The following is a 26,859-nucleotide window of genomic DNA, read 5'->3' as shown; positions in this document are numbered from 1 at the left end:
CTCCTAAATTGCAGTCTGCTCAGCCAACTCTAAATAATGAACTAACAAAGGAGGAACTCCAGCCACGGAGATAGGGAAATGAGGGCTTTTCTGATTACACTGGAAGGTTCTTCAAAGTCAAGCAGGTTTCAGCAAGGGATTGGAAGGCTCTTGAAATAAACAATAGGGGAATCTTTCTTCCACTGACACCTTTTATCCCCAAAACCTCAAGTATGTTAAAAATTCCTCCTCTGTTCTCAAGGCGTGCCTGTTTTAAGAAGGGTGAAAGGCAGGCTAGGCGTGAGGCTCAAACGCCAGCCTTTTCAGAAGGCAGATGTCATTTTCAGTCTAATGCGCTGCCAGGAGTATGGCTCCAATTTCATACTCATCTGCCCGGATTCCCAGGTTCCCTGTGGGCTTTTATGTTTCTGGGGGAAAAAAGCCAAAGCAAAAGTTGGCCCAAAGTGTCGCAGCCAGTGGATGACAGTCTCTGTAAGTGCTGTGACGACCTGTGTCCACCCCTGATGGTCCACCTGCTGTCTCCAAGGCGAGCCTCCCTCACTGAGCTCCCCTAAGCCTGTGTGCCCACCAGGCTCATCTCGAGATGGCAAAACCCTGTCCCACCCTCCTGAGCCTCTTCTTGGACATCTTGTGGCCACAGTAATCCTGGCATGGTGCCAGAAAAAGCAAACCACATACATGCCACCTAGGGAACTGCTGGAGCCAGGGTCACCCTCCTTCCTTAACTTCCTCTTGCCTTGCTCAGGATGGGGCCTGCTCCTGACAAGCTGCACCCCAAATCCAAAGCCCAGAAAGGTGAGACCACAATGGGTACACACTGAGCCACAGTGCACAACCCACCCACCGGTATCTACCAGGTTTATAGAGGAGAGAAGAACAGAGCTGCAGTGCTTGCCATCTGATCTCAGAAACCCTAGATTTCTGGCCAGGCTAGGCCCAAAGAATGCTAGGAATGTGGATGCCTTTCAGTAGGTTTCACCACAACCCAAACACCCTTGGCAAGGGGCTGCACTTATAAGGCAAAGCCTGCTGGTGGCCACTCCTGGACAGAAGCATTTCAAGTCTCCGAGGCCTCCACAGGTGGAGGACTGACCCTGGGACCAGGAAGCTCCTGCATCATCACCTCGCTATGAGAGCCCCGATCTTAACTGCAGACACCCCAACCATCTCTCCATCCTGGCGCACACACAAGATTCCGACACACAGAGGTGGGCAGAAGAGAAACAAAATCCAAGCAGCAGCTCTTAGTGTAAAGGATTTAAAGAAGAATCTGAAACAATTCAAGCAGCTGCTTGTTCCATTTGATTTTTTTAAATTCAGACAAGACCCTAAGAGGAAGCCCACCCTACTGTGGCTTCTCAGCGCCCCTCTTTGGCCCTGAGTGTCCAGAGGATACGTTAAGTTACAGCCAATCCTTCTACTCAGTAGGGAAAGACTCCTTTGTTGTTTTTAAACAAATGAAGGCCACACCACGTGATGCACGGATAACATTCCTTCTGTTGCCAGCCACGACAACAAAGACCAAGAGCAGCCACGAAAATACCTGCGAACACTTTACCAGAAACCATCCCATCCAGGTCTCCCTCCTCAACACCAGCCAGCGCTTCCTCTTCTGCCATCGCATGCCAAGGACAAATGTGCCTGAAACCCCAGTGGGGGACCTGCACCCACGAGGCCAAATGGACTCTCTGCCCCATCTCGTCGCCGGTGACCTCCTCCCTCGGGAGAACAGTGGTTCCTTTGTGCCCACACGAGGACAGACAACTTGGGCTCTGTCCCACGGCTATCGGGAGAGGACAAGCTGGCAGTCCGGTTTCTCAGCAAAGGAGACAATCCCATAGTGGCAACAGAAAGGAATTCACTGAAAACAAACAGGGATGAGGGGCTATTCTGGGAATGCCCAGTGCCAGGCTTCTGAGCCATCACACCGATGGCAGCTGACCTTCTCAAGCTGGGACGACACTATGGGCTGACGATGTGAACAGAGAGCCATGAGGGAGCTGCCTGCAATGCCTGTAAAGGTCAGAAAGTGTCACCAGAAACTTCTGGAAGTGACTTCTCCCTCCTGCGGCTCCTCTACATGCGTTTGGGACCAGTATCCCCACACAGCTCACAACACAGCTGCTGCCACAGGGCAGGCCCAGGTGCAGGAACCGTTCACACCCCACATCTGCATGGCCTGCCTGGCCCCGCCCTGTGCCTGACCCAGAGGAAGAGCCTGGCCTTGCACCCGGGATGGGGGGGAGGGGCTGCCAGACAGGAAGGAAACTCAAGTGAGATTCAAAGTCTTGTTCAGGGAAGGACTCACGTCTGTGCTTCCCTCCATGACAGCCCCACATGCCAGTAAGGTGGCTATGTTCTGAGCACATTTCCATGGCAGGTGAGGGTGGCTGCCATATGGCCTCCAGGCCCCCTCAAATCCCACAGTGAGAGTGTGGTGCAGAAAGACCTTCCCAGGGGGCCTACCCAGAGCTGCCTCCCAAAGGAGACCTACTCCAGGTCAAGTCAGCCCCTTCCCAGGCCGGCTGCCCCCATGACCACTGTGACAGGCCAGCCCAGGCCAGAGCTCCTGTGAGGTCAGAGACGGGCTGTGTAGAGCTGATCCCAGCTCTGTCCTCCTGTCCACTCCTGCTGTGCTCCCTCACAAACCTCAGCCTGTGACGACAGCTCATTTTGCACCCCCAAACCTGAGTTTCCCCTTACTACTGTTACTTATGCTGCAACAACTGGCAGTGTTAATGCAACAGGATAATCTCAGCAGCTGAACCCCGAAGACGAGCTGCAGGTGCACCACAGTAGTGGGGTCTCCTCCTCCTGTCCCACAGTGCTGACACAACTACAGGGCCTCTGTCTGTGACAGCAGAATGTACCAATACTGACCAGAGAGGGGAGTGACAGAAGATGCCACCACAAGTCCCCTAAGCCACCGCACCAGATTATCTAGACGGCAGTAATCGAGCCATTGTGGGCCTGTGGAGGAATCCCACAGGTCGTCAGGCTGAGGAAGAGGCCCCTGTCGTGGCAACTGACCTGGCTACAGAGCTCCCCGAGAGCAGTCCTGCATGAGCACAGGAAATGACCTGCAGGTGGTCAAGCGCCTCTGTCAGACATCTCTGTCACTGCTCGCCCCTGCGCCCAGGCTGCTCAACTCCCACCCCTGGGCATAAAATAAATGTTGGCTGAACATTCCAGACTGCCACCTTGTCTTAACTCCAAAAAGTTGCCAGGCTTCTTTCTCTATGAACAGAGAGGCTGCATTTATAACACTCTTACTCACTGCAGCTTTGAGTACTCATTCTATTAGTGCTTTTGAAAAAGGGCCCTGTAGGACCTCGGGAGCTTTCTATGCATTCATTCTGGCAGGTTCTTTAGGTAGAAGGCCTTTACTTACGGTCCCATGGTCTTGAAGCCGACTTGTATTTCATCTCATAAACACATAAATCCCCGGGGGACGATGGCGTAAACTCACACCTCTCACCTACATGTGGAAGGGCCCAGTGTTGCCCAGCCAGGCGGACTCAGTGACATCCGCACTGGACCCTGGGCAGGCACAGGTGTGCCCCCCGCACCACCTGCCAACTTGGCGCCAAGTGCAGGGGAGGGGAGGAGGGCATCTGGCTGTGACTGTCATGCTGGGGAGGTCTGGGGTAGATGGATGGACCCAGGACTGCTGGCTCTTTCCTGCCTCCCCAACTCCTACATGACCTTTCAGGAAGCCTGAGGTCTCCGGACAAGGACAAGCTTTCCTGAGAAGAGAAGGGAGGGGGCATGACCTTTCGGCCAGGCACTGTTCTCCCGCGGGAGCCACCACACTAGTGTGAGCCCATCAGTCCTTGTGGCCCTCAAAAGAGAGCCACGTGATTTGGTGTGGATGGATCAAGTTAGCATAAAATTTAGAAAATGCTTAATTCTCTGGTTATTTCAAGAAACACCAACATTGTCATAAGGCAAAATTTGTGGGAAATCTCCACAAACCATAATGCCAAGAAGGCAAGATCCTGTTGTCTTTGGGAACTCCAAACACAGGTGTCCTCTCCTGTGGTCCAAGGAGAACAGCACCTATGTCCCTGTCATGCACCTGAGTAGCTGTTTTCATAGCAGCTTACAATCTCAGCTGACAACAAAGCTACGGAGCAGGCAGAAAGCCGATGGATCAGTGGTAGGAGGCTCTTGGTCCTGGTCTTCATCCTACTAAATTCAGACAGGGAACCACATTCACACACAAAGATGACAACTGCATCTTAAATCCTCGTTCCAGGACAGTCACCAACAAGATAGTCGGCTGTTCCCTCCACTTCCCATATGTCACAGATTGAACTGTGTCCCCCATATTCACATGTTGGCACCCTAACCCCTAGTACCTTGGAATGTGCCCTTATTTGGAGACAGAGTCTTTAAGGGGGTGATCAAGCTACATCAGAGGTCATGAGGGTGGGCCCTGATCCAATATGGCTAAGTGACTTTATAAAAGGGGGAAATTGGGAGACAGACACTCAGGGAGAAGGCCATGTGAACATGAAGGCAGAGATAGGGGTGACGCTTCTACAAGTCATGAAATACCAACAATTGCCAGTAACCACCCACAGCCAGGAGAAAGGCCTGAAACAGTGCCTTCCTCACAACCTTAGAAGGAACCTGCGGACACTCTAGCCTGGACTTCCAGCCTCCCGAACAGTGAGACAATGAGATGATAAATTTCCATCGTTCAAGCAACCCAGAAGTTTGTGGTTCTCCAACAACAGCCTGATCAAACTATTCTACCATACTGCGGATTCTCCACTTGCAAAATGGGAAAAGGAATTCTCACGGCCCTGCCCGTCTCAGAGGCTACTGAGGAAGTGATAGATTTGAGAATGCTCTGTAAACTCCTCACCCACCTCGTCCTGCAGCCTGGTCTGTGCTCGGCTGAGCCTATTAGGGCAAGACCTGCATGACTTCCTGACCTCCATGAACACACAAAACGTTCTTTGTTCCAACAACTTCAGTATGGGCTCAATGGTCTGACCAGATAGTTAGATCCAGCACATAGTTTGTAGTTTGTGAAGAGCTGAGGTGAAGCCATTTTAGGATGTTTTTGGGAAAACTGGAAAACTCCTAGGTCTATTCCTTAGGTTTCTGAGCCGCCAGAGTAGACATCTATGGTCCACAGGTCAAAGAATCCTCTGCATCCTGCATCTCCTGTAGCTGGACGGAATCCAGTCTCTCGCATCCTCACTCCCACCACACACAAGTGCCAAAGGAACAGAACTAAATTCAGGTTGAGTATCATTTATCTAAAATGCTTGGGACCAGAAGTGTTTAGGATTTTGGAATATTTGCATATACACAACGAAATATCTTGGGAATGGGACCCAAGTCTAAACTCGAAATTCATTTATGCTTCATATACACCTTATACACGTAGCCTGAAAATAATTTTATAACACATTTTAAATAATTTTTTGTATGAAAAAAAGTTCTAACTGGATTTTGTTGCCTGTCACATGAGTTTGGGTGTGGAATTTTCTACTCACAGCATCACGTCGGTGCTCAAATGTTTTGGATTTTGGAGCATTTCGGATTTTGGATTTTCAGATTAGGGATGCTCAACTTATGAATTCTTGTCCTATATCAGAGGCAAACCATGGCCCAAGGGTCAAAGCCAACCTGGTCACCTGTCTTTGGCCCATGAATACAGAATGTTTTCATATTTTTAAATAGTCAGGAGGCAGGAATCAAAAGAAGAGTAGTATTTCATGATGTGAAAATTATATGAAATTTAAGTTGCAGCGTCCATAACTATGTGTCACTGTGCACAGTCCCATCCATTCCATCAACTGTACTCTTCTGCTATCACAAAGGAGTAGTGTAGACAGAGATCTTACAGCCCATAAAGCCGAAACTGTTGACTCTCTGGCTTTTTACAGAAAAACATTTGCCAATCTGTGTTCTCTACCAGCCCTACTCATGCAATAGGCAAAGGGCCAGGTGGGATCAGGCTCAGGGCAGAGGGAAGTGGGCATTCACCTGGGTGCATGGCTGGATGCCACAGGGTTTGCCAAGAGAGAAGAGATAGCAACAGGGAAGGAAAGAAAACCAGTGGTAGGTGCAGTCTGAGAGGGAGGAAAGAATGAGCCCAACATCAATTTCAAAATTGTTTCTAGAGGTAGCTCCAACCTCAAAAAAAGGGAGGCATTTCTGGCCCTCCACCGGCAGCACGGTAAGGCCCATCTCCTTTAGTGCAGGTAGCACAGTCGGTCCTCACTAAGTGACGTCCAAGACTGCACTGGGATTTCACAGCCTCACCTGAACTTACCCCACGTTTTTCACTGTTTATGGGGGAAGATTATACCACTCTGAGACAACCAATTTACAAAACTGAGAAAATGACGCTTTGGTAGTTGGCCAAAGGCCTTTATATTGAATGGTATCAAAATCCCCACTATGAAACTGTTAACAGACACTAAAAAGTATTTAGGCAAGTATGAGTGATGCAGGCAAGTGAAAGTGTCTGAAATGTCACCTGATGCATATGGTTGTATTTTCTCATGCGGAATATAGAACCGGTTCATTTGCCTTTCCAATAATTACATAAAGTTTCAGAGATGAGAAAGCAACAAGGAACATGATGCAACCTTCCTCGTACCTGTATTAAACCAATATTGAACACTAAGCACAAAATGGGGGAGGGTTGTCAAGACCAGTGACAACCAGGCACCCACAATGGTTTCATCCACGTTTATCCACCCACACCACACATGGTGCAGCTCCCCCCTGGCACCTGTGCAGTGTCAAGTGGATGATTTAGTTTACACTGAGTGGCCACCTTTCTTGAACGCCCTTCCTCTCTGGCAGAGTGGCAAAGGAGGCCCCCGTTTGTCTCTGTGTATGAAGACAGGGAACAGCGACACACAGGCCTGCCGCACCTAAGGCTGCCTTCTCCTCCCACTTTGAGCTTCTGCTCCCCCTGTCTAGAGCTGGTGGTCCACTTTAGACTGGAAGTGAAAGATGCTGCAGCCTGCTTGCGGTCCACACGAGGAACTCTGTCATCACACCCACACCCAGGAAAGACCTTTTCCCAGCAATTACACTGGAAGATACATGTATGTTTGGCTTTTTTCAATTTTTTAAAATATTATTCTTCTAGGCTTGGACTGTCTTTTTCAGCACAATGACCAATTATTTACAGGCCTTCAGAGTCTGACCCAGTTCATAATTTTGGGATCCACCAGCAGGGTGAAAGGTTTGAATCCAACATTTCAACAATCACTGCTTCAAAGGTAATGAAGAAGACCTTCTCAAGGAAGAGTCCTGTGCTCTGCGTCTGACCTCGCAACTGTCTCCCGTGATTACATGGGGAGACATCTCAGTAAACAGAGGACTCAGGATATTACCGTGAGTCAAGTGTGTGGGGTCACATTTCAGAATAGCTTCATGACCTTTGCTAAATTACCTAACTTTTCTGGACTTTGTTTCCCTCAACTGTAAAACAGGGCTTTCTACCCCATGGGAGGGTATATCCAATGATCATGGGTTTTTTTTCTTTTACTTTTTCTACTAGCCCATTGACTGTGTTGAGGGTAGGGACTCTGTCTTTTTCTCCTTTGAAATATAAAACAGCAGACATGTAGTGCCAAATACACAGCAGAAACTTCTCGAAATACTTGTGAAATTCTTTAAATGAGAGAAGTGGTTCTCAATCATTAGTGTGCCCTGGACTCACCTGGGGGGCTCATTACAGCACAGACCGCTGTGCCCAACCCTGAGTTCCTGATTCTGCACGTCTGGGGTGGGCCTGGGAAGGTGCATTTCTAACTTGTTCCCAGGTGATGTCAATGCTGCTGGCACAGGGGCCACACCTTGAAAGCCACTGGTATAACATATTCAGCTGATAATGTGCCTTTCCACTGGAGACCTTGGTTATTTATCACAACAACCCCATGAGGTAGGCAAGACAGGTATCATCATGTCCATTTGACAGATGAAAGAACTGAGGCTGACTTGGATTTCTAAGACTCACCTGAGATCAAAAGTGAGAAGCTGGGACCACAATCCAGTGTACTTGCAAAGCCAGCAGCATCAACCTTAATATACAGAGTGACAGCAAAGACTTGGGAAAGCAATGTGAACACAAAACAGGGTGCAGTGAGACAGGATGTCGACCAGTGAGGGCATAAAACCGAAGACTGGGTTCCAACGTTGCATTTCCTTCCTTCTTTCCTTCTTCATGGCAGGTTGTAAAACCTCCCAAGTCTTTAAGAGCAGGAAGAAGCTAGAAATCCTGCCTGAATCAGAGTAAGAAGAGTTTGTGTCTGAGTCTTGAAAGAGTTTATGCCTCATAACATATCTTGCAGGGGCTGAAAACACTTGGAAAAACTTGGTGTATTGAAGACTCAGACCTTATTTGAATTCAGACTCAAATCCTGGCTCTCTCACTGAATGCTGTTACCACAGGCAAGTTTTATCCTTCTTCTTCAATGCTAGGTGGGTAGGGAATTGCTGGGCCTCTTCTATGAGTAGTAAGTGAGATGACACCTACGCCACGGTCCCTGCATTGAGTGCTGGTTCCTTTCTTCCAGGGCCCCATGCGGCTAATGCCTCCTTCAGAGCTGTCCTTGCCGTGTGCCCACCCCTCCCTGACCGCATGGAGAGCTGTCACAGACAAAGGACCACCAGGATAGACAGGGCTGGCAGGGCATCCCAGCCATCTGACCTCTTGGATTCTCCTTCCTGCCAGTCAAATCTTCACCCTGGCAACCTCCGACCTTTGCAACAGTGAAGAGGCCAGAGGGAAAACGCAGCCCGGAGCCACCAAATCAGCCTTTCACACTGACCCAAATTCCCCTCCACGCCTGACTCATCACAGACTGAGAGCCTCTTCTTGAATACTCAGCTTTGCAAGGGCGTCACAGGGGCCCCCACCTTCTTGCTGGACTGTTAGAAAGCCAGCTTGTGGAATACTTGCTTTATAAGAGCATCCAGTGACTTATCACTCACTAGCCTGATGGCATATCACAGGCCACCCCCTTCAGACAACACGTCCTGCCCTCGAGCACGTGGAGAGACTGGGTCAGAAAGGGAGTCACTGGAGCATCTGCTGAAGCCCAAGACTGAGTGAAGTTATCAGAAGAAATTTTAACATATTTCCCCAAAACGAATCCTCAGTTTCTAAACCTCCTCGCTGAGATGAGTGCAATATATTATCCAGAAATGCAAGGCAGTCCACAACTTCGAGGAACATCTTACTTTTTAAAAAAGACATTTAAAAAAAAATGCAATCTTCAAAAAAGGGTGTTTTTTTTTTTTTAAATGCAAACTTGAAAAAGGCCAGTCCAGTGGCCAGCTGCCTGTTGGAGTGGCTGCATTTTGGGAGATGTTTCAATTGGTGGTCACAGAGTTGGGTGTCCAACATCTCCCATCCCACGAGCAGGGCTGGCCAAAGGGCACAGCTACATGGAAAGTCATTTCCCTTAGTGATTCCACAACCTCCTGACTACAGTTCAGGTCCTGCTGAGAACACACCAGTCCAGGTGGCTATTTGGGGACATGAAAGGCAGTTTCTGTCTACCATGCCTCACAGAGCCATTGGAGCCTCACAGATTAGTCTCTCCACCCGGTGACTGCTCTAGATATTTATTTATTCTTCTCTTTGTCATCAGTAACAATAAATTAGGCATGAAAGGTTAATACAACTATAAACACAGCTTAAGGTCACATGGCTGGTGCTTATTTAGCTTAAAGGGACATGAGGTTAAAGAACGTCAACCCATCACTCGGTCATCTTGCAAATCCTCACTCCTTGTACGGTACAGAGAGACTGGTAAGAGAAATAAAAACCCCGGGTCCTGCACTCTAGAAGTTGGAAGAGAAAGCAAGTATCTAAATATAAGACAAAATAAAAAGTGGAAGATGCCAAGACATCAGATTGCTCAGAGAAGTGGAGAACCAGATAGAAAAACAAGCCCTAGATGGAGGAAAGTGACTCGTGCCTCAGAGAAGGGGCCAGGTTGGGCCGACTGGGATCTGAGCATGCATCAAGGAGGATGCTATGTATAAAGCAGTGATAAACCCCTGTCCGCTGAGATCCCTGTCATCTCTGTGACCCCATCACTCTCCATAGATTCTGACTTTTCTGATGTTCTTCTAACATCTTCCACCACACGGATGGTTTGTAGTCATTAGGGCAGACCTCAGTAGCTGTCTCAACTTTTGGTGGAAGGAACTGAAATATTCACCTTTCTCATGACAGTCACAAAGTAAGGGCGCATAGAAGGCCACAGCATAGTGGACACTTGCACAATCAGCTACCCCGTCACTGCACTGTCAAGATATTCTCCAAATGCTGGGTGTCATCTGCTGGTGTGCCCCACCCCAGCACACCACGGCTGTGAGCCCTGGCTCGGCCCACGGGACAGAGAGGACGGGCTGCAGAGAAATACCTGCCGGGGCAGCCCTGGGATCAATGCCCCAGCCTGCCCACCACCAGAGGGACACTCCTAAGGCATATTCTCTTGGTCCTCTAGAGCGATAGCTCCCAACCCTCAGGCTGCACAGCAGGAGGCAAGCCGCAAGTGTGCTGGGCAGGTGAGCCAGGCAACTAGGGAAGCCCCGCCTGCACCCACATCCACTCCCCAACGCTCCATCACCACCTGAGCCCCCACCCCTGTCAGATCAGCGTGGGTATCAGACCCTCGAAGGGGTGTGAACTCCACTGCAAACTGCACACGCAAGGGATCCAGCTCACGTGCTCCCCATGAGAATCTAATGCTTGATGATCTGAGGTGGAGCCGAGGTGGTACCACTGCCTCCCCCCATCCGTGGAAAGCCTGTCTTCCACAAAACTGGTCCCTGGTGTCAGAAAGGTTGGGGACTGCTGCTATAGCGGGTCCTCGGCATGATGGAGCCCAAGTGGCCAGTCACGGTGGCCCTCAGCTTAAGAGCTCCCCCTGGACCTGCTTTATGTATTCCCTCTTCTCACCCTCCCGGTACTATCTCTTGCTTGCTGGGATCAATCACCTCCCCCAAAACATCAGCACCCACATCCTTGCCTCAGGCTCTGCTTTCGGGGGTCACAAACCGGAACAGGTGGCAAATGTAAAACCAGCTTCGACTGTTGAGTCTCTTGGCCAGACACAAACATTAGGCTGAGTGACAAAAAATGAGCCATCCTGGCAAGTTCTGGCCTAAGCCAGTAGGCTATTTTGTATTATTAGAAATTCCCAAATTAGAAAGCCAAGCAAATATGTCATTTCATTAATAAGTGACATTCATGCTCAGCTAAATCTGGAGAAAAGCAAAGGTTATTTATACCCCAACTGACATTTTTACATTAAAAATATATAAATTCACTGTGGATCACTTCTAGGCAGAGGGCAGCTGGCAGAGCTCACAGTTCCCAAGGGATTCTTGACCCTTATCGGGGCCCTGATCTGGGTGGGCTCAGGCTCCGTGGTCCCAGCCCAGATGGCAGCAGGGAAGCCTACCTTGCAATGTGCCAGAGGGCTCTGCCCCAACGTCACCTCCTTGAATGCCCCCTGAGGACAGTGGTCCCCCTTGTCTGCGGTTTTGCTTTCTGCATCAAAGGTAGTCCAAAAATACTAAATGGAAAATCCCAAAAATAAAGGCAGAGAGACCACAGTCATATAACTTTTATTACAGTATATTGTTGTGATTATTCTATTATTAGTTATTGTTGTTAATCTCTTCCTGTGCCTAATTTATAAACTAAACTTTATCACAGGTATGTATGTACAGGAGAAAACAGTTTCTATAGGGCTTAGAACACATCTCCCAAGGATAAGGGGGGACTAGTGCATTACTTGTCGCTGCTGTAACAAATTACCACAAATTTAGTGGCTTAAAACACATTTATTCTCTTACAGTTCCGTAGGCCAGAAATCTGAAATCTGTCAAGGCACTGGCAGAGCTGGTTCTTTCTGGTTCCTTCTGGAAGCTCCTTCTGGAGAATTTGTCTCCCTGACCCTTTTAGCTCTAGTGGGCAATGTGTCCTGGCTCCAGGCCCTGCCCCCATCTTCAAAGCACTGTCGCTCACAGGGCCTTCTCCTCTGTGGCCAGGTCTCACTCTGCTTCCCTCTTACAAAGACACCTTTTATCACATTTAGGCACATGTAGGCAATCCAGGGTTATCTCCCCATCTCAAGATCCTTAAATTAATCAAATCCACAAAGTCTCCTTTGCCAAATAAGGTCATACTCACAGGTGCTGGAAATTAGGATATGAATATTTTTGTGTGTGTGGAGGGATAACTCAGCCGACCACACACTCCATCAGAAACAGTGTCCCTTTTCCACTCATTCCCTCACCAGGGCTCATCTACCACTCTGGACATGCTTTTATCGATCATTCACTTATTTCCTTTCTCTCTCACCAGAATAAACACTCCACGAAGACAAGGGCTGTGTCCTGTTCACCTGAGCACCTGGAACCACCTGGGATACAGCAGGCTGGGAAAATGTGTGTCGAATGAATGACTTCTAGGGCATCCACAAAGTCCAGGTGCAAATGCAGATGAAAGGACACAGACTCGGAGGTTCTCAAATGCCAGTGTGTGGACAAGCAGAATGAGAAGCACCTTGAAGGAGTTGCTCTAGAAGTCCCCTGTGTCCAGCATCCCAATGTTCAACAAGCTGACCATGTGGTCCTCAGGGCAGGGATGTACCTGTGCTGCACACTGTTGTGTTCCCAGCCCCTAGGCCTGTGCCCTGCACGCAGAAGCATGCCGCATTACTATTTCCTGTTGCCTCAACAGAAAAGAAAGCTTCCCAGGTACCCGTATTTTGCAGCCCAATTTGGGATCCACTGAACCACTAACTCCCAGCTGGTTTCAGCTATACCCCTCCACCAAATTTATGGTCCTGCCACCTCATCTTCAGTGCAGCATACCCGGCTTATGAACACCAAGTGCCCTGCTCCTCTCTGCCCCGCCCCTTTTGGAGCCAGGCTTCCCTGCCCCATGTAGGGGTTTTCCTCAGTTTGGCCCTACTCCTGTGTCCAGCCTCCTCAGCATCCACTGGCAAGTCCTCACTCTGGACAGGTCACCGCCCCACCCTGACACTCTCCTAAACACATGCCACCTCCTCCCGCTTTTCCTACTGTAGGGAAAGACTCCTTCATCCCCTCCCTGCCTCTCCTTCAAAGCCCAGCTCACATGGGGGCTTCCACAAAGCCCAGGTCTCAGTGACAGCCCCCTCCCACCCACACTCACAGTCCCATGGCACTTCTTCCCTGTAGGTGAGTTTCTGACAATCACCTTTGCTCTCCAGGGAAGATGATGGTTACACATTTCTCCTGTGCCCTCCAGCTCCTGGGCGTGGATTCTTACAGACCAAGAGTTCAAACCCCAATGCTACCACTGACCAGCTGCACGGTACTGGACAGGCTGTTAACCCTCCACGCATCTCCATTCCTCATCCATAAAATGGGCACACAGCGACCCACAGCCACCGGCCCACCACCGGCACAAGGAGGTGTGCCAACAGGGAAGTGAACAAAATCCAGAAGCCACACGTGTCCACTGGTGCCACCAGCCAGCCAAGAGCACGTGACACCCCTTCTCACCTGACAGAGGCCTGGGTGCCCCCAGAGAACAGAATGGAGGACTGCAAAGTACAGCCAGGGGCATTGGGGAGGGTCTCCAGATCACATCCAGAACACCCAGTTAAATTTGAATTTCAGGTACATAACAAATGATTTTTTAGCATAGGTCCCAAATCCTCCTGGGTGTCTTGAATTTTCATTTGCAAAACCCAGCACCCCTCTTGGCTATGCCAGTCCGACAGGGTTTCCCTAGAACTCCAGCCTCACAGGAGTGATGGGGGGAGGTCACTATCAGAGATGCGCTCCGTGATATTTGCTTCCCATTAAAGAGCTGCTTTCCAAAACAAATAAATAAATAAAATAAAAATTTTCTTGCTAACTACCACAAGGGATTGTTTCAGTAACATTTTCCATTCCAGTATAACTCTGCAAGAACTCAGAAACAAAGCAGTGACTCCCACAACAAAGCTCACCATGGCAACAGCTCACCTCCATCCCCAAAATCATGACTTCACCTCACATTCCACCAGAAACCCAGTATAGACTGTTCCCAAAGAATCCTTGTGCAAACAAACACCAGTCAACTGAGACTGAATGGCAGGAAATGTGGCAGCTTTTTCTAATTTTAACTTTCTCCAGGAACGCATTCCATCCAAACATGCGGGGCCAATTCTCCCCAGACCCTTGCAGACCACGAATTCCTTTGCAGCCAAGCAACCACCTCCAGAGCCCAGAACTGGGATTTCACGCTTGCCGGTCTGGCCATGGGGTCCCCGGGCTCCAGGTCCTGTGCTGACTCACCGCATGATTTCCAAAGTGACTAAGAGGCTGAGAGGAGCTATCTGAACAGGAAGGCACTCCCAGACCAGCGGGCGCGCCACCGAAGGATGGAACGGAGCCCTGAGCAGTCTCCGCCTCAGGAAGGCCGCGCCAGGCAATGAGGACAAACAGAGCCCAGGCCCAGAGAGGAGGGTACACAGGCCGGGACCGGGAACACCTCGAAAGCACAGTTCTGTAAATTATCCTCACCCAATGGGACAGAAGGATTCAGAATGTGCTTCATTTGATTTTAAAAGCCTACGGGGCAAGGGACAAACTAAGAGGCAATCATTTGTAGTGTTCATAACTAAGAACAGTTTATTTTCCAGAAAATTCAGAACACTACTACAACTCAATAAGAAAAATGGGCAAAAACCCACGAAAAGGATCTTCACATGGGAAGAAACCAGAACAGTCAATAAACGTTAGGCTGTGGTTAATAATCAGAAGGACATAAATGAAAAACAAACCAAATACCATCTCACTCCCACCAAGCCATCCTCTCAAAATTAGTAAAGGCAGACGACAATGACTGCCACGAGGACAGGGAGGAACCTGGGCAAGCCTGAACGCCGCTGTGGGGTGGGGGTGGGGGGGCTGATGCCCAGGTGCGCTCCCTTGCAAACAGGTGCACACTGAGCTGGAGGCCATGTACAAAGACCTTCACAGCAAGTGTGGTCTGTGACAGCAAAGGGCGGTCAACAGCCCACTGTCGTTCAGGAACAGGAGTAAGTAAACTAGGGCACTAACATACACTAGCGCCCCTGACACAGAATGCCACGGTGTCAGTTACCCTTGGCCAACTTTGCCCAAAAAGCAGGTGAGTATAGCACGTAAGATACTCAGAGAGAGAGAGAGAGATGGAGGGACAGAGAGAGAGCTACATTCACATAACTTTTATTATAATATATTGTTATTACTGTTCTATTACTAGTTATTGTTGTCAATCTCTTACTATGCCTAATTTATTAATTAAACCTTATCATAGGATATATGTATAGGAAAAAAACATAGTATATATAGGGTTCAGTACTACCAGAAGTTTTAGGTATCCACTGGGCGTCTTGGAAGGTATCCTCCTTAGAAAGGGGGAATTTACAATGGGAAATCACACAGTCATGACATGGATAAACTACAGCTATACATATTAACACAGATGAACTGCAAGGACATAATGTTTAGCCAAAAAAGAACTCTGGGAAGAATATGTATTAGCTGCCTAGCGCTGTGTAACAAATCACCCCAAACAACAGGCATTTATTATTTCACAGTTTCTGTAGGCCAGGAATCAGGTATAGCCTTTTCAGGGTCTCTACAGGGCTGCCATTGAGGTCTTGGCCCAGGTTGGGGTTTCATCTCAAGGTTCAACTGGGGAGAGTTTCCAAGCTCATCCAGTTGCTGGCAGCATCCAGTTCCCTGTGGGTGTGGGACAGAGGACCTCAGCTCTGTGCTGGCTGATGGTGGGAGAACACACTCAGCCCATGCCACGTGGACCCCTGTGTATGGCCACCTGACCCACAAAAGCCAGCAAGGGAGACAGTCTGTTATCAAAGAAGAAGTCATAATCTTATGTAACCTAATCACGCACTTCTGATCAATTCTATTAGTTAGAAGTAGGCTGCAGCTTACATCAAAGGGAGGGGAGCACACGGGGTGTGAACACCAGGAGGTGTGGATTACCGAGGGCTACCTCAGAGTCTGCTGGCCACAAATGGCAACTGTGTGGCTCCATTTATATAAAAGTTGAAAACATAAAAAACAAATGATGTTCCTTAGGAACACAACCTATGTAATAAAACTAAAACATAGTAGGGAAGGACAACCACAAAGTTCAGGACCATATACCTTAAATACTTCAGGCATATTAGATAAACACATTGGATGACGACAAGCTGAGATTCGAGGAGCACAGTGAATGTCAAAGATAAGGGTGACGTCCTGTTTCCTGGCCTGGGTTGTGGCTACACAAGTCTGTACAAATGTTTGTTGTTTCTGTGATTCTTTAATGATCCCCAAATATTTTCAAATATTGTCTGTACCTATGCAGAGTTTAGGGACCACACGGCTTGGCCCCTTGGCACCCCATGAAACAGTGAGGACAGGTGCTCTGCACCCTGTGGGACTCCTCTGGGGCATCCCCGCCTCCCGCCCACCTTGCCATGCAAAGAAACAGACCAGGTCTGACCCAGAAGCAGGGTCACCACCCAGAAATCCTGCTCTCTCTCCTTGCCAAACTGAATTCAAAGGCCTCCAGCCTTACCCAGTGCTAAAGATTTTCCTCCAAGAGGTTCAGCCTGCTCCTCTGGGCTGGAGAATGACTTCGGGAGCTTGCCCTACCTCCACCCTTCGGTTTCCAACACAGGCCTTGAATGCTGCAGAACCGGTCTCTCTTCATTGGGCCAGGGCTCCCCTCCAGGACCCTGAAGCACCCTATTGTTGGGGGGTCTGTCCCTCTTGAGGCTGCCGAAAACAACAACAATCGATTGCTGGAAGTTGGGAGTCGCCCAGAACCACATCCTGTTTGGCCACAGCAGTGATTCAATCATGCCAGTGCTGCCCGGACAAAAGAACTTTCTACGCAAGCTTAAAGGAGAGACATGATGCCTGCAGCAAGGAAGGATCCCAGCCAGGGTTCACTGCACTGGTCAGCGAGCACAAGTGTTGGACAGACAGCCAGTAGGGCAGGGAAAGGGCACCTAGCCCTGCAGGGACAACAGTGGCAGGGACCCTGCATTTTCACCCAGCACTCGGCACCCACACACCGCTGTGCAGGCTGCCAGATACTTGCTGAATGAATGAATGAAAAAATTTAACACTTCTCCAGATGGGGTGAGGAAATGCCAAATTATAAACAGACCATCTGGGAGAGACAGAGTTGCCACTTGCAGCAGCAGGGCAAAACCCTGGTGTTCACACTCTTCTAGCCTGAGATTGGAAAGACAAGTGCAGGAACCCCGTGTGTGCACGTGCATACACGTGTTTAGTTACTTTCTTCGTGTGGGGCTCACTCTATGCAGTGACTAATTGCATAAGCAGAAAAATCCGAGCAAGCAGGCACCTTGGTGTGGCAGTGAATATTTGTACATACTTTAATCGGCCATCTTTGGAGAAGACACAATCTCATTCTGTTTTCCATCTGCCAGCCCTAAGCCGCTAACGGGATTAGTGGGGGCCTCGGCCCAGGTCTGACACCTGCCAGTCTCTCCAAAGCCTGTTGCTCTGGGCTCTGAATTTCAGAGCAGTTTAATAATGCACCATTGTCCCCACTGCTCTGCCCTGTTTCTCAGGTTCACTCAGCAAAAAGACGATCCGCGTCTGTGTTCAGAAGCTCCTCACAGGCCAGGAGAGCGGCTCATCTTTAAATGGCCAGAAAGAACAAAGAACACACTGAGGAAGCAAGACAGGCCTCAGCCGAGAGCAGAGAGGGCTGGGCCTCAACACCGTGGCCCACCGAGCGAGGCTTCATAGAGAAGAGCCGGTGCTGGCCAGGGCATGGGACCCAGCAGCTCCTCCCTGGCAGGGGTGCTGCGTGTCGCCCGAGGCACTGGGATCCGGACACCAGCCGTAGTCACACCATACAGGGCAGATATGAGCACGGAGCGCCAGGCCCAGTCTCCCATGAGCATCTTACATGAGGACGGCACATTTGTCAGAATTGATGTCACTATGATATTATCAAAGAATAAAGCCCATTCTTTATTCACATCTCCTAGTTTCTCCCTAAGGTCCTTTTTTCTATTGGAGTAGCCCACCCAGGATACCACATGACATTTCCTTGTCATGTCTTTTTAGGCTCCTCTTATCTGTGACATTTCCCCAGAAATCACTTGTTTTTGATGACCATGACAGTTTGGAGAAGGACTGGTTAGGTATGTTGTAAGATGTTCCCCAGGTGGGATTTATCTGATGTTTTTCTCCCTGTTAGTCTGGGGTTATGTGTTATTTGGAGGAAGACCATGGAGGGGACGTGCCCTTCTCATCACATCATACCATCAACCTGGCTGCAGACCTGACTTAGCACTGTGACACTGACCTTGCTCACCTGGGCCAGCCTCTCTCATCCCCTTCCCCAGGCCCCGTGGCTCCCTCTCTGCTCACTGCCCACTCAGTACAAAACAAGAAGCCCAGGGCCAAGGGGCAGTGGCCCTGGCTTAACTGCAGGCAGCCACGTGTAAGAGAGGCATTCTCACCTTGCTCGCCCCTGCCCCGTCACTCCACAAGGTTTTAAGTTGGCTACTGAGAACCACCAGCTAACTGTAAGCTCAATACGAGTTTAAAGTCAGAGTGACTGAATAAATAAATAAGTGAAGGTGAAAACCTGGCCTGTGTTTATAAAAAGGCAATTTCTAGAAGAAGGGCCTAGGTACTATTGCCCTGCCTGGGCCCTTTAAGCCTGGCCAGGTGGCTGGTGCTGGAGTGACCTCAGCCCCTGCAGGAGCTGCCCTTCGTAGCGGCTGTGGGGTCTGCGGGTGACAGTGGACCCTGTGCCAGGAGATGCAGCCCCCCCCCCACATCATCCTGGGCACTGAACCTGGCTGCAGACCCCTGCACTCTGGGGTCGGCCTTCACTTCGGAGTTTTTGTAGGAACTTGGGAACACAGGCCGGCAGATAGGAGGATGAGGCCAGAGGAAAGAAACACCCTCTTAAGCAGAGAAGCAGGGAAGCCGCTGGGGGCAGGAGGAGTTAAGATTGAATACTCCTGGTCAAACTACTTTTGTTCAATTTTGACTCCCAAAGCTTGGGTGAACTGCTTGGTGCCTCAGTTTCCCCATATGCTGAATAAAGAGGCTTACAGCGCCTGGCTCACAAGTAGCATTCTAGAATTAGTCCTGAGTTCCCCAGGTGAGGTGCCCCAGTAGACAATGAGGTTCAGATGCTGGATGGGAGGGACAGCCTGCTTAGGTGCACCCAAACTGCTGGGCTCATGTCCTGTCACTGCAACCTCAGCAAAGTGACCTTGCCTCCCTGTGTCTGGCTTCTCCACCTGCAAAAGGGAGAATGGTGGCGGGTCCAGGCAGAGCACTGTGCACCGGGCGCTGCCTCCGCTGGCCTGTGCTGCTGTTGCCATTTCAGAGGCAGGAAACCAATTCGTTGTGGGATAACAACCCAACCAAGAACAAATGCCCAGCCCCCAACCCAGCTCTCCACCTGCTCAACTCCACCAGGAATATTCAATTCCTGACCAGACTAATTCAGAGAAATACATTCCACGCCAACTTTCCCACTTCCAGCTCCTGGAACTCTGGGGGTTGCGAGGCAGCTGCTTGCTGCGAAATCCCAGCCTGCTCCCAGGACAGGACTGAGGCATGTGCTGGGCACACTTCACACGTGCCTCTGATCAGGCTGAGTTTTGTTATGATCCCCATTACAAATCGCCACTTGTCATGGGCAGGCAGGGCCTGTGGTGTGCACGCGCTGGCTAGCTCAGAGTCCTTCCCTTCCTCCCACTCTTAGCCAAAAAGCACCCCACCACCACCACCACCACCACCACCACCACCGCTGCCACCACCACCAGCCAGGGAGCAGACAGGGCACGGAGGGAAGGGAGGAAGCAGAGAGGAGATGGAGAAGCTGGCATCAGATCCTTGGCTTTCTCTGAGCTAAGAAACCTTGTCAATGCCCTGAGGTGTGGGCTACATCAAATGCTACTATAAAATGCAGCCAGGGAACTGGGCCCCCAATCTCACTGATACACTGAGCCCAGCACTAAGGCAAGAGCTTAAGGGCTGAGTCAGAAGCTAAACATTCCAGATGCTTCCCGGGGCTTCCAAGAGGGCTCAGCACATCCAGAATGGGACTCGGGGCATTCCTGTTGGCTCCAGGGAAGTGGGCCCACAGGGCAGCTCCCCCCACCCACTCCACCAAAGACAGCAAAATGGGATGAAGCTCACGACCATCATGCATCTCTAGAGGATAATTTCATCCAGAGGGTGGTGAGAAGCTAAGGAGTTCTGGAAACTTCTCCCCTGACCTGCTAGACCTGGAAAAGCAGTTGGAGACTGGCTTACATTCCATGCTGGCAGCACAGCCGGCCTTTCAGACCCCCAAGAATACAGGCTTCAGAAAGGAGAGAAGAGCTTTCCAGGAGCCGGCAGCTGAAGAGAAAGCACTCACCGTCTATTCAAGAGAGTATTTATCATGTACGACTTCCCCAGAAAGGCAGGTCGCTTTCAGACTGGTGCCTCCCACGTAAAAGGTGGTCAGTCAATGACTCCCCAGTGATTTGATTTCAGGACAGAGTGCCAGAACTACTTCTGCAAAGTGAAGCTGTCTATCTCGCTTAGAGATGCTGCTGAAATTCCAATCTTAGAAGAGAAGATTGAAAGGGAAATGTTAGAACTGTGAGTGCACAAGGGCAGGTGAACCCCATCAAGGAGGGGTAGGAAAGCCACACAAAAAGCAATTCCCAGGGGACAGCATTCCACCTACCACTGTGGGGAGGGCGAACAGCTGGATGGGGACTGCCCAGTGGAGGAGGCAGGCTGCAGCGCTGTGCACGAATGACCCCATTTTAAAACAAATGTCTGTGTGATTTATCTCACAGTAATGGAGTTACAGGCAGTCAAGAGGATTTTTAATTTTGTCTACAGGCTGTATTTCCTAAATCTTCTTGGTATACACATGTACTAGTCATAAACAAACAAAATGACATGCACTGGCCATGCTTTAGAGTCACCAGGAGGCATCTGGTCTCAGACTTCAGGTCTGCACAGGGATGCTTATATTTTGTTACTCATCACCACACACTTTAGGTCGACTCTTTTAACAATTTGCAAGGGGTAAGGTAACACTGGGAGGAAGGCTCGGTCCCACTTTCCGTGGGGGGAACTCCTCCTTGTACGTAGTCTTTTCAAAGTAAGCTCCCCAGAACAAACGTGCAAGGAGAGAAAACACATGATAATCTACAACAATTCATTTGAGTTTCCATTTTTATTGTAAATAGTTGCTGTGCCCATAAAGAAAAAAGCCCAGCAGAAAAACTTTACAGAAAGTCGAAGTTCATAACTGCTGTTTAAAAAGGGAGGCCAGACAACGAGCATATATATATATGCTCAGCATCACTCATCATGTTTCACTGCACAGCCATCAAGACAGCTACTCCCAGAAACACAGAAAACAACAAACGCTGGTGAGGATGTGGAGAAACTGGAACCCTCACACACTGTTGGGGGAAATGTAAAATGCAGTGACTGCTATGTAAAACAATATGGGGGGGTTCTCAAAAAATTAAGAATAGATTTACCATACGACTCAGCAATTCCACCTTTGGGTACATATTCAAAAGACTTGAGCAGGGTCTGAAAGAGATAGTGTGTACACCCCTGTTCATAGCAGCATTACTCACAATAGCCAAGAGGTGCAGCCCACATGTTCCTGGACAGGTGAATGGGTAAACAAAATAATGATATAAACATACAATGAAATATTATTCAGCCTTAAAATGTAACATCATATGCTACAGCAGGGGGAACACCGAGGACACTCTGCTAAGTGGAATGTGCCAGTTATAGAAAGACAAAAGCCACATGATTCCTCCCTATGACCCCCTGGAGTGGTCAAAGTCACACAGACAGAAAAGGAATGGGGGTTGCCAGAGAACAGGGGAGGGGAACATGGGTAGAGAGTTTCAGTTTTGCAAGATGAAAACATTCTGAAGATTCTGTGACACAACAGACTGAACTGCTTGCTTAAAGATCGTTAACATGGTAAAAATCTACACTATATGCCTCTTACCACACTTAAAAGCTTTAAATAGAAAGGGGGAGCTACATAGAGTAGCCTATCTTGTTTTCTTCATGGAGTTTCTAAAGAAATCTGTGGCTGGCAACACACTCTGCAGCAGTCCCCACATCTACCTTCTCAATTCGGGATGGATAACCCACAAAACAGTTCTAAACCAGTTAAGAAAAAAAAGTCACCCCCTCTCCAATTGCTTTATGAGGCCACAAGCGATCCCCATCTCCAGAGCTGATAAACAAAAGAGAAAAGGAGAGTTGGGCCCCCTCTGGGAAAACACACGCGGAACCTAAGCGACAGAAGTCGGCAGAACACGCCACATCAGATGGAATCAGCCTTAGGAATTCAAGGCCAGCTTGGCTGAGGAACGACTGCTCCAGTGAAGGTGTGACTCACAATTCACTTTCTACGTGTCTGCAGTATTTGTCACTGTTACTAAGGCATTATTGCCTCTATAATAAAAAGACTAAAGCCCACCCAAAGTTTTGAAAAACTGCTATCTCAGAAATGATACCACTCAAGACACATATTCCAGTGGGAGAAACTCTAAACTGGTCATGTTCAATCTCAGATATAGAGTCTACCTAGGATGCTTTTAAAATTAAAAAGCTGGGAGCCATGACCCCAGGACAGCTGAATCTCTAGGAGAGAGACCATGCAACATTTTAAACCCTCACAGGTGATTCTGACCCACAGAGTGAGGAGAAGCCCAGCCAAGAAATAGGCCAAGAAGCCCCTTAAATGCAAGACACCCTGGGCCTGTCCTTCAGCATCTGCATTTACAGGCGTTTTGAGTTTTGACCAGTGCTGCTAGAACTAAGGCAGAAACACTTTGGGGACGGAGGGGGAGCAACTGGGGAGTACAAGGTGTGTGTGCCTGAGACATTTAGCTTGAGAGCTGAAGACGAGGATCTCGCCAGGCACAGGAGCAGGAGGAAGGCCCAGGGTGCACACATGCTTCACAGAGGGGACCAGCAAGGCATCTTAGGGACCAGCCTGGAGGGTGCAGGACAGGGCTAGGCTAGAGACAAAATGCTCCCAGTCCAGCCTGCTAGACTCCACGTGGCACTCTAGGCTCACTCTGTGAAACCGGGAAGCACTCAGGAGTCTGCGGGTCAGGAAGTAGCATGATCAGATCTGTGTTTTCAGTTCTCAGAAAAGGGCAAAGCGCAAAGGCCATGGCAGCATCGTGTCCAGTGTGCTAAAGGCACTGTGCGCGTGCTTGCTGAGAGAAACGTGAACGAATGAATGGGCAGCAGGAACCAGGGTGGGGGCCTCCCAGACACAGCCACACCACTCACAGCCGCTGCCATCCCACCCAAACCCGTGAGCAACACAATGACATGCCACCTCCAGAGAAGGGGACTCTGTGCAATGGGCTGAGGTGGGGGCCTGAGACCTGGACTCTCACCATTCCCTGAAGCCACCCACAGATCAGAGCAGTAAGCACAGAAATCAAAACCACACGTACAAAACACTGGAAAAAACCCCAACAAATTGGATATCCTAAACAACATAAAAACGCCTACCAAGATTGGCAGCTTCAATAATACAAAACTGAAACTCCTCAAGGAACACTCACTCCCCTGTGGCTAGGACTGGAAGAGGGAGGAAGTGGCTCTGGGCTGAGATAAGCTCAAACGTTCTCCTCCTTGTCTAAAGCCAACAGCTAAGTGGCTGGAGCCACGGTGGCTGGCCGAACTTCCAAATCGTAAAGGAGGGAAGTGAGACAAGAAGGCATGAAAAGTAAAGTCTTCAAAATAAAAGGGCAACGATAAAAACAACCAAACATTAGAAACCCATAAAGGGGGGCTGTGGCTCAGCAGAAAGATCACTTAGACACTGTTTTCATGAAATAAAACTACAACAACAAAATGGCCCAGAAAGGGGGACGATAAACAAGTATCAGGAAAGTAAAATTCACGACCAAAAACATTAAATACGCACACGAGAGGATTTTTATACTGACAAAAACTGTAAAGCACCCAAACATCCAATTATATATTGAAAGAACAACTGAAATATATGAAGACAACCGTTCGTGTGGAGTCATTCTAGGAAGCGTAAATCTGTCTCTTGAGATCTGACAGTCTAGACAAGACACATGGCACGTGACGTGAAATAGAGCACAACCTAGGAGCTTAATTTAACTGATCTACATCAAACCTCCTGTCCTACAGGAATACAATTGCTTTTGCAAATATCCAAGGAATAATTCTTGGCCAGTAAACTCCCCAAAGTAAAAAATTGTATAGGACACTACCTAGCCCCAATGCAATAATACTAGGAGTTAACTAGAAAATAAGAGAAATAAAGAATTTTTTAAAAAACCGTCTTGAATTAAAGAGGACATTAAAACTAGAGACTCCTTAGAAGGTACAACGAGGACACCCCAGGGTCCATCTGGCTCTATGAACTCACAGGGGCACAGGGTGACGTGCCTCTGTGGTGCCTCAGCATGGAACACCATCCCTCTGTCCTCCACGCCACGGTTCTACTGATGTCGCTGCTGCCCAATACTCCCTGTGAGTAGAGTCCAAGCTTTTTTGAAGAAGAAAGAACACTCCGCCAGTCATGACTGCTATAACTGAGCTGACCTGATCCCTGAACACCCAGCTCCAGCCCAGACAACCCCCACCCACCGTTCAACCCATCAGGCAAACCTGGAAATGGCTGCCTCACCTGGCCAGGGGAGAAGTAGGTGTCTCCACTGGTGGCGGGAAGCCAGCAGGCGCCTTCGGGGAGGGGAGCTTCCCGTCTAGCATCAACTCTCAGTGGAACACACAACAACTAATCAGAAAAGCACCACAAAGGGGAGACATCTGAGGCAAGCTTCTTGGGGTGCCCATTTATCTCTAAAGCACCTGCCACTCGGTGGTGAGGATCCGTGCCTCTGCCACAGCGCACACCTCGCAGAGGAGGGCCTGGCGTCACCGGGCTTCAGTGACACCTCTCCAGTGAGGGATGGGTAAGAGGATGTGCGGTTGCTGGATGCGGGTTACAGGACCACCAGAACAACTCTTTGCTACGCACCACGAGGGCAGCTTCAACAAATACCACTGTGCTCAGATGCAAGTGTAGAGACGTGAAAGGACAGGGCAGAAGCTGCAGGGCTGGAAAGAGAGTTAGTGACTGCGCTGGGGAGATTCCCACGGAGGCAGAGAAGACGGTACCCAAGTGCCAGGGTGCAGATGGGGAGAAGACTGAGACCCCGGCACCACCCCCTCCTGGCGCTGGAGTCTCTCCCATCCTCCACACCTTGGCTCCTGCTGCTGGACTGGACTCTCCCCCTGCCTACACACCTGGCTTTCACACACCCACCCTCACATCCCTCCCTGACTCCCCACAGCACCGCCCCCAGTGCTCCTTGGTCTGGTTCCAGCAGGTGCCTTGCTCACCCTGAAATTTGGAGACCTGGCACCTGGTGTGGGACAGAGCAGTATGATGGTTGGGACTGCCTGGACTGAAACCCTAGCTTCCGCACGGCCCAGCTCAGACAAGTCCCTTCTACCCAGCGGTGCCTTTGTTTCCCAATCTATTAAATAGAAATACTGAGAGTCCCTTCCCTCCTACGTGTCAACAGGATGAAGAGTTTATAGGTAAAGTGCTGAAGACACTGTAACTATTATTATTATTAAGGTAAGCATAACATATGTGTTATGCATGAACACTGAACTGGAATATGAAGGAGAGAGGGAATAAACATGCTCTGTAAGTGAAGCTGGATTACATATTTTATAAGACTTCTATTATCAAGCATAATGTTGGTTTAATTAAGCAGAGCTTTTATACCTTCTCTGCCAGACAGGCAATGTTCACAACTGTTTGATACCAGGGCTATTTGCTGTCAAGGAAAATAACTATTTCTGCAGTTCTGAGGACACTTATAATTCAAAGGAAGATAAGAAAGTCAAAATGGTATCAAAGGCACAGGCGCCCTCAAATGTTGAGTATGAAATAGACTCAGCATAACATTAAATGACATGCCAGAGCCCCTGTCTATAAGCCCCTCAGTTAATATCCAGACCTAAGTTACACACACACACTTTACTTCCTTGTGTTTCAGACACTTGCTGTGTCCACAGACACATTAATTATCCTCTCGGCTTTAGTTTCATCATCATAAAATGTGAACGCCATTTAACACACTGAGTTTTCCTGAGGATTAAATAAGGGAAAGAATCTAGTATAGTGACTGCCTGTAGGTGCTGTACAGTCTTAGCAACCACTTCCCTTCCTCTTTTTTTCTCCCCAACTGTTTTAAATTTATGGGTTTTTGTTTCTCTAAGGACAATAGGAGGTGGAGTAAAGGTGGGCAGGAGGAGATGGCCATCCTGAACCTCACCGGACAAATCTCAACCCAAACAACGATTGTTATTTTTGTACATTCCCTTCCCAGCCCTACTTGCAAAGCTCTACCCAGCTGTCCATTTGCAATTCCCAGCAGCCCAGTCTGAAGGCAAAGGACAACCACAAACAACTTGACATATGCAGAGTCATACACGGGCAAGTTTTCCCCCAAATGCCTAACTGACAGTTACCTGCTGCGCAGAAACCGGCTCTGTCCTGAGTGTGGTACTCACCTGTTACCGCCCTCCAACACAGCCTGCACTGTGGGAATCACTGCTATGCTCCTACTTTCCTGCTTGTCAAAATAAGCCCCTCTTCTTCCCAGAACAGTGATCAGACTCCTGACTAAGCAAGCAGCAAATTTCTAGACAATTTCAATAATGACAAAAAAACTGGTGCTTATGACATCATTTTCC

The 26,859-nt window shown here is 49.1% G+C and overlaps 1 protein-coding gene and 1 long non-coding RNA gene across 2 annotated transcripts in view; both read right to left on the bottom strand.

Annotated features, from left to right (window-relative positions):
* LOC142872398 (uncharacterized) overlaps positions 1-25,392 on the bottom strand; it is a 45,725-nt gene extending 20,333 nt beyond the window's left edge. Inside the window, exon 1 of the long non-coding RNA XR_012920652.1 lies at positions 1,544-25,392. This is a non-coding gene — a long non-coding RNA (uncharacterized LOC142872398). The remainder of the gene's footprint in view (positions 1-1,543) is intronic.
* SH3BP4 (SH3 domain binding protein 4) overlaps positions 1-26,859 on the bottom strand; it is an 89,113-nt gene that overhangs the window by 52,431 nt on the left and 9,823 nt on the right. The gene's annotated exons all lie outside the window — the stretch shown is intronic.

This window comes from Microcebus murinus, chromosome 8 (assembly GCF_040939455.1).
Source record: "Microcebus murinus isolate Inina chromosome 8, M.murinus_Inina_mat1.0, whole genome shotgun sequence".
Classification (NCBI taxonomy): domain Eukaryota; kingdom Metazoa; phylum Chordata; class Mammalia; order Primates; family Cheirogaleidae; genus Microcebus; species Microcebus murinus.
Note: the sequence above shows the minus strand (reverse complement) of the source record. Positions and strands in the feature narration are given on the sequence as shown.